The following is a 10,811-nucleotide window of genomic DNA, read 5'->3' on the forward strand; positions in this document are numbered from 1 at the left end:
AAGCAGAAATGCTGAAAATTCCCGGTACACTGAGCAGGAACACAAATGCTCCTATATTGACTCGGCACAAATATTAACAGTTCGTTCAATGGCGATTAATGCAGTTTAGAGGCTGGGATTGTCTCTGTTAATATATTAAATTGATTAACACTAAAAGACCGGCTGGGAATCCTGCAGTAAGTAACTCACCTCCCCCCCCCCCACCCCCAGCAGTCACAAGTCAGGAATTAAATGGCTCAAAGGGCAAAGCTGGCTGGATGGATTGGCCATGCGAAATGACTGGGTTACGAGGGGTGTGGGTCGAGTTAGGGTGCCCTTTCCAAGGGTCGGTGGAGACTCGGTGGGCCGAATGGTCTCCTCCTGCACTGTTGGGATTGTATGATTCTACCAATATTGATCTCCCTCTCACTAAACCCTCCATTCCCAACATTTCTGTCATCTGATTTGTGTCAGTTTCTGTCTCTTTAGAATATACTGGAATTTGTCAAAAAGGCTACTAAAAGTAAATCTAATAATCTAAACGATCAACTGAATTGGGTTAAAGTTATTCAATATGCATTTTTCATGGACTTTGCAAACTGATGTCGAAAGGTTTACCACGAGCCAGCCAGGAATCTCCTGATCCGTAGTCAGGCGCGTTATCCATTGCGCCACTGGCCCACAGTGAAATGCAACTGTTACAAATTGGTTCAATACGTCACCCAGACTATTTATCCCAAAGTGCTTCACAACTCTGGGGGAAATTCTCTCAGGATCCCCCCCCCCCCCCCCCCCTCTTCCCGGATTGGATTGGAGTCGGGGTTGAATTTGGTGACAATGTAAAATACACCAATGCTGTTCCCAGCCTGGGAGGTCATCCCCGAAAAACAGAAAGAATGGGCTGGCAGCTCTGGGATCGTGTCCAGTGTCTGTTTGTGGGGAAATGCAGTTGGTGAATGGCCAGGCTGGAGTAACACTGACCAGGACATAAAACAACAAGTGAATGAATGTATGTTTGGAAATTCCCAGCTCCTTCCTGTCTGCAGGTATTTCCCGCTCTGAGCTGCACAATGAACAACGAACCACACCGATAAAACTAACTTTTATTTCCTGCCCGTTCAACTGGTGTCGGTGCCAGTGATGTTTATGGACAAACTGCAGGCTCTGTTTCCCCTGCTGCATTTATTCCCCTGGAACTGATACTCTCATTTTCTGTTTCCATCAAATGTCCGAACGCTGTAAAGTTCCGATCATGTCCACCAGATGGCGACATGGCCACATGTTTCCTCATCAAATACCCGCCATAATATTCACCTTAAGTTGCTGTCTCAGTCAATGGTTCCTCTCTGCTTTCAAACATAGGAGCAGGTGAAATAGAAGCAGAAGTTGGCCATTCGGCCCCTTCAGGCTGTTCTACTATTCAATAAAATGGGGAGATGACGGCGTTGGACTGGGGTGGGCACAGTAAGAAGTCTTCCAACACCAGTTTAAAGTCCAACAGGTTTGTTTCAAACACGAGCTTTCTCAGGTGTGTAAAGAGGTGGGTTGTACCACCAGATATATAGACAACAGTCAATGATACAAAGACGGGCATTCATTGTATCACCTTGCATCACTGACTGTCGATATATGTGGTTATGGAACCCACCTCTTCATTCACTCGATGAAGGAGCAGTGCTCCGAAAGCTAGTGATTGGAAACAACCCTGTTGGACTTTAACCTGGTGTTGAACGACTTCTTACTGTTCAATAAGCTGGCTGCCCTGTTTGTGTTTCGAATTCCACATTCCCATCATGCAAACAGACGACATTTGATTCTGTGATACTAACTGGTTTGTTTTATAGCATGATACACACACGGTAGCACATACAAACAGATGCGATAGAAGCAGAAGTCGGCCATTCGGTCCCTTCAGCCTGTCCTGCTATTCACTGAGACCATGGCTGGTCTGTTTGTGTTTCGAGTTCCACATTGCCATCATGCAAACAGACGAAATAAGCTTCTGTGAAACTGAACAGCAGCGCATCTTTCCACTGGGCTCAATACAGCTTTCACACTCAGTGTGTGTTCAGCAGTTTCACACTGTAAATGCTGCACCCATTCTGTGTGTCCTTACATCGCAGATTTGTGTTTCAATCTTGTTTCCACTTGTTCTTTGTGTCGAGCGGCAGTTGTTGATCAATCTGCCATTGATAGCTCCTCCAGACACATCTTTTGTTTATTTGTATCTTCCATTGCTCTGACAGAGAGCTAGCACAGACACAGTAGCCCGAATGGCCTGAATCTGTGGTGTAATCATTCTCTGATTTGATGCTAACTTCACCCTGTGGCTACGAAAGCCAAGGCCTTTTTTCATTTAATCTCTCCTGACTTGCCCCCTATCAGCGCCCTTTCCTGTTGTTCTGTTTCCTCCCTCCGGGATTTCACTTCGTTAAAACGTACTACATTTCTAACCTTTCCAGGTTTCAATGGAAGGTCAAGGAGGTGAAAGATGAATTTTGTTTCCCTGTCCACAAAAGCTGCCTGACTGCCTGAGATTTCCCAGCATTTTCCGCAGGTATCTGGTTGGCTGTGGGTGGCAATGAAAGTATCTGTTGCCTCAATCACCTCCTTCTTACCGGCTCGTTGGTCTAGGGGTAAGATTCTCGCTTCGGGGTTTATGCTGCATGAAAATTGTGAGAGATCCCGGGTTCAAATCCCGGATGAGCCCTTATTGGCCAAACTGCAGATTTTGTTCATTTCTTTCCAGTGCAGACAGCGGGATCGGTTCACGTTGGGGTTTCTTTGAGAAGCTGAGCTCACACTGCAGGGAAACAATACGTTCCCGAGAAAATCGAGACATTTTGAAAAAGCTTGTCTGTGAGTGGACATTCACTTATCTCTATTCACTAATCCAGGTGACCCCATGATGGTGGATTCAGGCAGCTGTGTGTCTGTTTCGTTTATAGAACAGTACAGCACAGAACAGGCCCTTCGGCCCTCGATGTTGTGCCGAGCAATGATCACCCTACTTAAACCCACGTAACCCATATACCCGTAACCCAACAATCCCCCCATTAACCTTACACTGTCCCAGTGACAGTGAAGGCACAGCCGATATATTTCCCAGTCAGGATGGGGAGTGGCTGGGAAGGAAACTTTCAGGGCGTCGGAGTCTTGGGTTTGAAAGGTGCTGTCTGAGATGCCTTTGGTGAGTTCCTGCACCCATCCAGGCAAGTGGAGAGTATTCCATCACACTCCCGACATGTGCCTTGTAGATGGTGGACAGGTTTTGTGGGGTTAGGAGGTGAGTTACTCGCTGCAGGATTCCCAGCCTCTGACCTGCATTTGGCGCCATTGAACGAACTGTTGATATTTGTGCCGAGTCAAAATAGGAGCATCTATGTTCCTGCTCAGTGTGCCGGCAATTTTCAGCTAATCCTGAATGTATTTTGAGGTACATGTCAGAGCGAATGACACATGCTTGAAAGTTATTATATTCAGGTAATATTGGACAGTGGATTCACTGGGGGAGTGGCTGGTGGGTGAATAGTGTAACTGTCTCTGGACCAGGTAATATTGGACAGTGGATTCGCTGGGGGAGTGGCTGGTGGGTGAATAGTGTAACTGGCTCTGGACCAGGTAATATTGGACAGTGGATTCACTGGGGGAGTGGCTGGTGGGTGAATAGTGTAACTGGCTCTGGACCAGGTAATATTGGACAGTGGATTCACTGGGGGAGTGGCTGGTGGGTGAATAGTGTAACTGGCTCTGGACCAGGTAATATTGGATAGTGGATTCACTGGGGGAGTGGCTGGTGGGTGAATAGTGTAACTGGCTCTGGATCAGTAAAGCAGAGAACCAGGCTGAAGCTCCGGGGATCGGGGTTCCACACGGCAGATTCACTCAGCAACCCAATTCAAGGGCAATTCAGGATGGGTGTAAATGAATAATGAAAATGACAATCATGTAACTTTTCCACACACGGAAATGAATGGGGGTTGGCAATGTTTCTGTGCGGTTTTAAACCGAGGGCCTTAATGTGTGTAAAGCAAACATGATAATCGCTACACTACAGAAACAGGGAACAGCGTTCAGCGCACTGACCGAGAATAGTAAACTGTGCGGCCTTATTGCACTGAAGAACCTTCTATTGGCAGAGTGCTATTCAACTGAAAACTTAGACAAGTGGCGGAAAAATCGATCCGACATTAGAATCATCAAATATCACAGCACATTAGAAAACCATTCAGAATTAACATGTGTGAACTCTGACTGCGATTCCTGCAAGTCTCCATCACAGAGTATTTTGCAGGGTATCAGTTGACCTTTGCGGGTGTAAGGTAATGCATTCGCTTAACTATTGAACAGCAAATAGCAAGGATGCAACTCATCTGCAAATTAGACGAGTGAGGTCAATAATGTTTCGAATAAGGGAAATTTCCCTCACCATTGCCCCCCCCCCCCCCCCCAGCTGAACAATCTGCTCCCTGTTCCTCCTGTCCTTTGGCTCCCTGCTTACCTTTGTTCTGCCATTAACACATTCTCATCTCTCAATGCGCCATCAGCACCTTTCTTAGCCTTGATCACCGCCTTTTGCATTCCCTTTGTCTTTCCTTCCATGTTCCGGAGCCTCTGATCTCCGGGTCAGCATTCTACAAGGAGGCCTTCAGGAGACGCGACAACGCAAAATTGCTGAGCAAAAACTTATAGCTAAGTTCCGCACGCATGAATGCGGACTCAACCGGGATCTGGGATTCATGTCGCATTACATTCGGCCCCCACCAACAAGCCTGGACTTGCAGAGGCCTACCGACTGAACTGGCTTGGGACAATTCACACCTCTTTAACCTGGAGTTACCTCTCTCTCTGCATCTTTGATGATTTGATTGCCTGCAGGTGCTCGCATTCCGGGGCATCTCTGACTGTGTCTATATAAACATTTCTGGAACAAGCCTTTCCATTCACCTGAAGAAGGAGCCGTGCTCCGAAAGCTCGTGTTTGAAACAAACCTGTTGGACTTTAACCTGGTGTTGTAAGACTTCTTACTGTGCTCACCCCAGTCCAACGCCGGCATCTCCACATCATGGCTTTCCTTCCAAGGCATCTTAGTCATCCTCCACCTATCGCTGGCCCCCTATCCAGCCCCAATGTTCCCCTCCCCTCCCCACAGTATCAATCTGACCCGATTTCCAGTTCTCCAGCTTTGACAGAGTCACCCAGACTCGGAACGGCAGCTGCCATCTCTCTCCACAGAGGCTGCCAGACCTGCTGAGAGTGTCCAGTATTTGTGTTTCTGATTCAGATTCCAGCATCCACAGTAAGTTGCTTTTATTGTACATTTAGACATGTATGAAATGGAGATTAAATCTGTTCATCTGCATCTGTAAACCCATTAAATTCTGTTGTGCATGAACAAACTGCTAATATGTGAACTGTGTCAAAATGGGAGCATCTTTTTTCTTCTCATTGCGTCCTGAACATTCCGGTAATATTCAGTTTCAAAATTAGTTTGTGCAAACTTTCCTCACACTAAATAAGACAGATGTCTCACTTTATAAAAATAAATTTAGGAATACCGAATTACTTTCTTTCCAATTAAGGGGCAATTTAGCGTGGCCAATCCACCTACCCTGCACATTTTTGGGTGTGGGAGTGAAACCCACGCAGACAAGGGGAGAATGTGGAGAAACTCCACACGGACAGTGACCCGGGGCCAGGATCGAACCCCAGCAGATGTCTCAACTGAAGATACAGAACTTCGTCTGCACTTCAAAATGTAAAAACATTTGTTCAGCAATACTCTCTGTTCAGTCATGTAACGTTCCATTAATCAGGGTAGCATGGTGGCGCCGTGGTAACACTGCTGCCTCACGGCGTTGAGGTCCCAGGTTCGATTCCCGCTCTGGTTCACTGTCCGTGTGGAGTTTGCACATTCTCCCCGTGTTTGCGTGGGTTTCACCCCCACAACCCAAAAGATGTGCAGTGTAGATGGATACTTTAAACTCCTAACTTAATATTATTTGATATTTATGTCCTGATTTGAAATCGAGACTCTGAAATATACAACATTGAATTGAAAACGTGACTGACAAAATAAATCAAGTCGCTGGGTAATATAAGTTCCCTTGTGTTCATTGTGAGATTGACCACAGTCAGCTTTTAAACACAATCAAATATCTTCACAGGTCAGAGATTTAAGAATGATATGTTCATTATATTTGACCCTCTTTGTTCTGGGAACGAAACATTCTGCAGCCTAAATACCGTTCATGTTTAAGAAAGGAGGGCAGATTCCCACAGTGGCCTTTCCTGTTTCTCCATCAGGAAGACCGGTTTTTCTTTCCCAAAGCTGGTTCAGTTAAGTCTCTGGCATTTCCTCTAAGTCAGTTACAGTATCGTTTGTGTCTGTCCTTTTGAGTACACGTTACTATAAGACATCCTTCAATCTGGCCTGTTGCATTTGCTGATCCCAACGCCATCTACTCTGCATTGGAGAGACGAAATGCCGACTGGGTGACCGCTTTGCAAAACACCTTCGCTCCATCGACAAGCTGGCGGCAGACACTCCTGTCGCTTGTTATTTCAACTCACTGTCCTGCTCTCATGTCCACATGGCCGATCTTGGCCTGCTGCAATGTTCCCATGTAGCTCAGCACAACGCCGAGGAACAACCCCCATCCTCCGATTAGACACGGTACAGCCTTGCGGACTTAACAGTCTGCTCAACAGCTTCAGACTGTGAAATCCCTCCTCCCCCTTCATCATCTTCCACTGATTTGTTTTCCCTTAACATTGTCCCACCCCACAACACCTGAGAAATCTGCTCCCTGTTCCTACTGTCCTTTGACTCCCTGCTTACCTTTGTCCTGCCATTAACACATTCTAATATCTGAATGAGCCACGATTAGCAGCCTTTTTAGCCTTGATCACCGTCACTTACATTCCCTTTGTCTTTCCATCTAAGACATCTTTGTCAGTCTTCACCTATCTTTATTGGCCATGTATCCAGCCCCAATGTTCTGCTCCCCACGCCCCCTCCCCTCTCCACCCCAACAGTATAAATCGGAATAAAAGCAAATTTCTGCAGATGCTGGAATCTGAAACAAAAGAGAAGAGAAGGGGCAGCAGGGTAGCATGGTGGTTAGCATAAATGCTTCACAGCTCCAGGGTCCCAGATTCCCGGCTGGGTTACTGTCTGTGTGGAGTCTGCACGTCCTCTCCCTGTGTGCGTGGGTTTCCTCCGGGTGCTCCGGTTTCCTCCCACAGTCCAAAGATGTGCGGGTTAGGTGGATTGGCCATGCTAAATTGCCCGTAGTGTAAAGTAAGGTTAAGGGGGAGGTTGTTGGGTTATGGGTTACGGGTATAGGGTGGATACATGGGTTTGAGTAGGGTGATCATGGACAACATTGAGGGCCGAAGGGCCTGGCCTGTTCTGTGCTGTACTATGTTCTATGTTCTATGCTGGAAAATCGCAGCATCTGCAGGCAGGTCTGCACATTCTCCTCTGCAGGGAGTCCAATGTCTCTTTGTCAAAGTCAAAGAGTCATTGGACTCGAAACGTTAATGTTGCTATGAAAATCCCCTAGTCACCACCCTCCGGCGCCTGTTCGGGTGCACAGAGAGAGAATTCAGAATGTCCAATTCACCTAACAGCACATCTTTCTGGACTTGTGGGAGGAAACCCATACAGACACGGGAGAACAGGAAGATTCTGCAGACAGTGACCCAAGCAGGATTCAAACCTGGGACCCTGCTGCTGTGAAGCTACAGTGCTAACCACTGTGCTGTCGTGCCACCTATGAGATTCTGTTACACCATCAGTGTGCTCCTGTACTGCAATTTGGTTACCCGAATGTGGCGACTAGGGGCTTTTGACAGTAACTTCATTGCTGTGTTAATGTAAGCCTACTTGTGACAATAATAAAGATTATTATGATTATCATTAGTCTGCAAGATATGGGGAGCTGGAATTGTCCACGAGAGTAATTGAAGATGTGCGATCTGAAATAATCTCGGATTAGAAAAGAGAAAAGGCCCCAAAAATGACATTGGAGAAAAATGGAACATAACACTGTGTATTTGCTCAAAGACTGACCAAGCTGACATCCATCTAGAATTAAAAAGAAATAGATTTACAGTACCCAATTCTTTTTTTTTCCAATTAAGGGCCAATCCACCTAACCTGGATTGTGGGGGAGAATGTGTTCATGTAGAATTTCAATAACCTCCAAGACGGGGCTGAAGTTTCACATCAGCAGAAACAAACAGTGAAAGTGATGAACAGCAGAATCCCACCCCTGCAATCACATGTAAACTCACTGGTCTCACAATAGGAGCTGTGACTGAGTGAATCCTTTTCACACACAGAGCAGGTGACCAGCCTCTCCCCAACATGAGAGCGTTGGTGTGCCTGAGCCTCACTTGTACTTCTCACATTCATAACAAGAGATCATTTATCAATGAACACGTTGATGTGCAGCGAGGGTGCTTAACCGAGTCAACCCCGTCCCATACACAGAGCAGGTAAATGGCCTCTCCCCAGTGTGAACCTGCTGGCGCCTCATCAGGTTGGATGACAGTGAATCCTTTCCCACACATGGAGCAGGTAAACGGCCTCTCCCCAGTGTGTGTGTTGTGTTGCATCAGGTTCTTTCTGGCTTCTTGTTGGAGTGAGCATGCTGGTGTGACTGTAGGTGTTGTGATTGAATGAAATCTTTTCCACACGGAGCAGGTGAACGGCCTCTCCCCTGTGTGACTGTGTCGATGCGTTTTGAGATGGGATGGGTAATTGAATCCTTTCCCACAGTCCCCACATTTCCACGGTTTCTCTATGGTGCCGGTGTCTAGGTTGGATGATCAGTTGAAGCCTTCTCCACACACAGATCACGTGTACAGATTCTCGCTGTGAATGGTGTGATTTTTGTTCAGGCCGTGTAACTGGTTAAAGCTCTTTCCACAGTCAGTTCACTGGAACACTCTCACTTGGGTGTGTGTGTTGTGTGGGTCCCGAAGCTTTCCCAGTCACACTGATGTTTCCACAGTCAGTTCACTGGAACTCTCTCACTCGGGTGTGTGTGTTGTGTGGGTCTTGGTGCTTTTCCAATCACACTGATATTTGAAATATTTTCCCACAGACAGAACAGACAGACATTTCTCCTTCCACAATATTATTAATACCTGGGAAATCTTTACAGACAGCATGTCTGCTGGAGATGTGATTGACAGTCAATGTGGTTAGCACTGCTGCCTCATGGCGCCAATGATCCGGATTTGATCCCGGCCCCAGTGACTGTCCGTGTCGAGTTTGCACATTCTGCCCGCCTGGGTTTACCCCCAAAACCCAACAATGTGCAGAGTAGGTGGATTGGCCACACTAAATTGTCACGTAATTGGAAAATAAAGAATTTGGCATTTTAATTTTTTTTAAATGACAGGATAATAGTACAAGGCAAAACTGGGTGACAATGGGACAAGTAAGTAAACTAATAGGACAAGAGAAGAAATAAAAGACAGGTCCAGGGGAGGTATAAATGGCAACAGCAGAACCATTACCAGCACCAACTGTCTAAAAATATCAGATGATGTGCAGATCATTCACCTGAAGAAGGAGCCGTGCTCCGAAAGCTCGTGTTTGAAACAAACCTGTTGGACTTTAACCTGGTGTTGTAAGACTTCTTACTAAAAATATCAGAGTGATGATTATAATCTGAAATTACTGAAATGAATGTTGTGACTGGAAGGTCAGAAATTGCCTGATCAAGGATGAGATTCTGTTCCTCGAGTTTCCTTTGAGCTTTATTGGAATGGTGCAGGAGGCCGAGGACAGAGTGGAAGTTGGGCAAGGAATTAAAACCTAAATAATCAGAAGCTCCGGATCACGCTTGATAACTGAATGGTGATGTTCCACAGTCAATCCAGATTTAATCTCCTCAGTGTAGGGGAGACCAAATCGTGAGCACAATACTGAGTAGTACCTGAAAAATGTGTTTGGAATCCAAGAATATTGGAAGGATGGCGATGAACTGGTAGTTGTTGCATCAATGTGTCTGCATAGAAATGATTTACAGTGATGTTCATAAGGACACAAGTAATGGAAGCGGGTGGAGACCATATGGCTCATTGAGCCTCTGCATTTCTTGCTGGGTGTAACCTGGCTATTCAGGCATCATTCTGGTACTTTCCTGCTTCTTCTCCAGTCTTTCTAGATCCATCTTATAATATAGAGACATTAGCTCGACATTCTTATGAAGTAAACTTTAGTATGGCCTCGTGTCACTGAGCTGAAATCCAGTCTTTCTCTGACACATTCTTAATGTCAAAACTGACAGGTTAAGAGTGAGAAAGTCAACTGTTTTGCAGTAATAATATGCAGATGCCGGCGTTGGACTGGGGTGACACAGTAAGAAGTCTTACAACACCAGGTTAAAGTCCAACAGATTTGTTTCAAATCACTAGCTTTCGGAGCACTGCTCTTTCACCTGAGGAAGGAGCAGTCCTCCGAAAGCTAGTGATTTGAAACAAACCTGTTGGACTTTAACCTGGTTTAGCAGTAAGGGGAAGAGGCAAGTTTGTAGATGCCCTACAGTGGTACAGACTCATTGGATCTGCTTCTTCTGTCCTATCTTATATTCAGGTAATGGTAAACGATAAAAGTAGAACATAGAACAGTACAGCACAGAACAGGCCCTTCGGCCCTCGATGTTGTGCCGAGCAATGATCACCCTACTCAAACCCACGTATCCACCCTATACCCGTAACCCAACAACCCTCCCCCTCCCCCCCCCCCCCCCCCTCCCTCCCCCTCCCCTCCCCTCCCCCTCCCCCTCCCCTCCCCTCCCCCTCCCCCCTCC

This window comes from Scyliorhinus canicula, unplaced genomic scaffold, assembly GCF_902713615.1.
Source record: "Scyliorhinus canicula unplaced genomic scaffold, sScyCan1.1, whole genome shotgun sequence".
Taxonomy (NCBI): domain Eukaryota; kingdom Metazoa; phylum Chordata; class Chondrichthyes; order Carcharhiniformes; family Scyliorhinidae; genus Scyliorhinus; species Scyliorhinus canicula.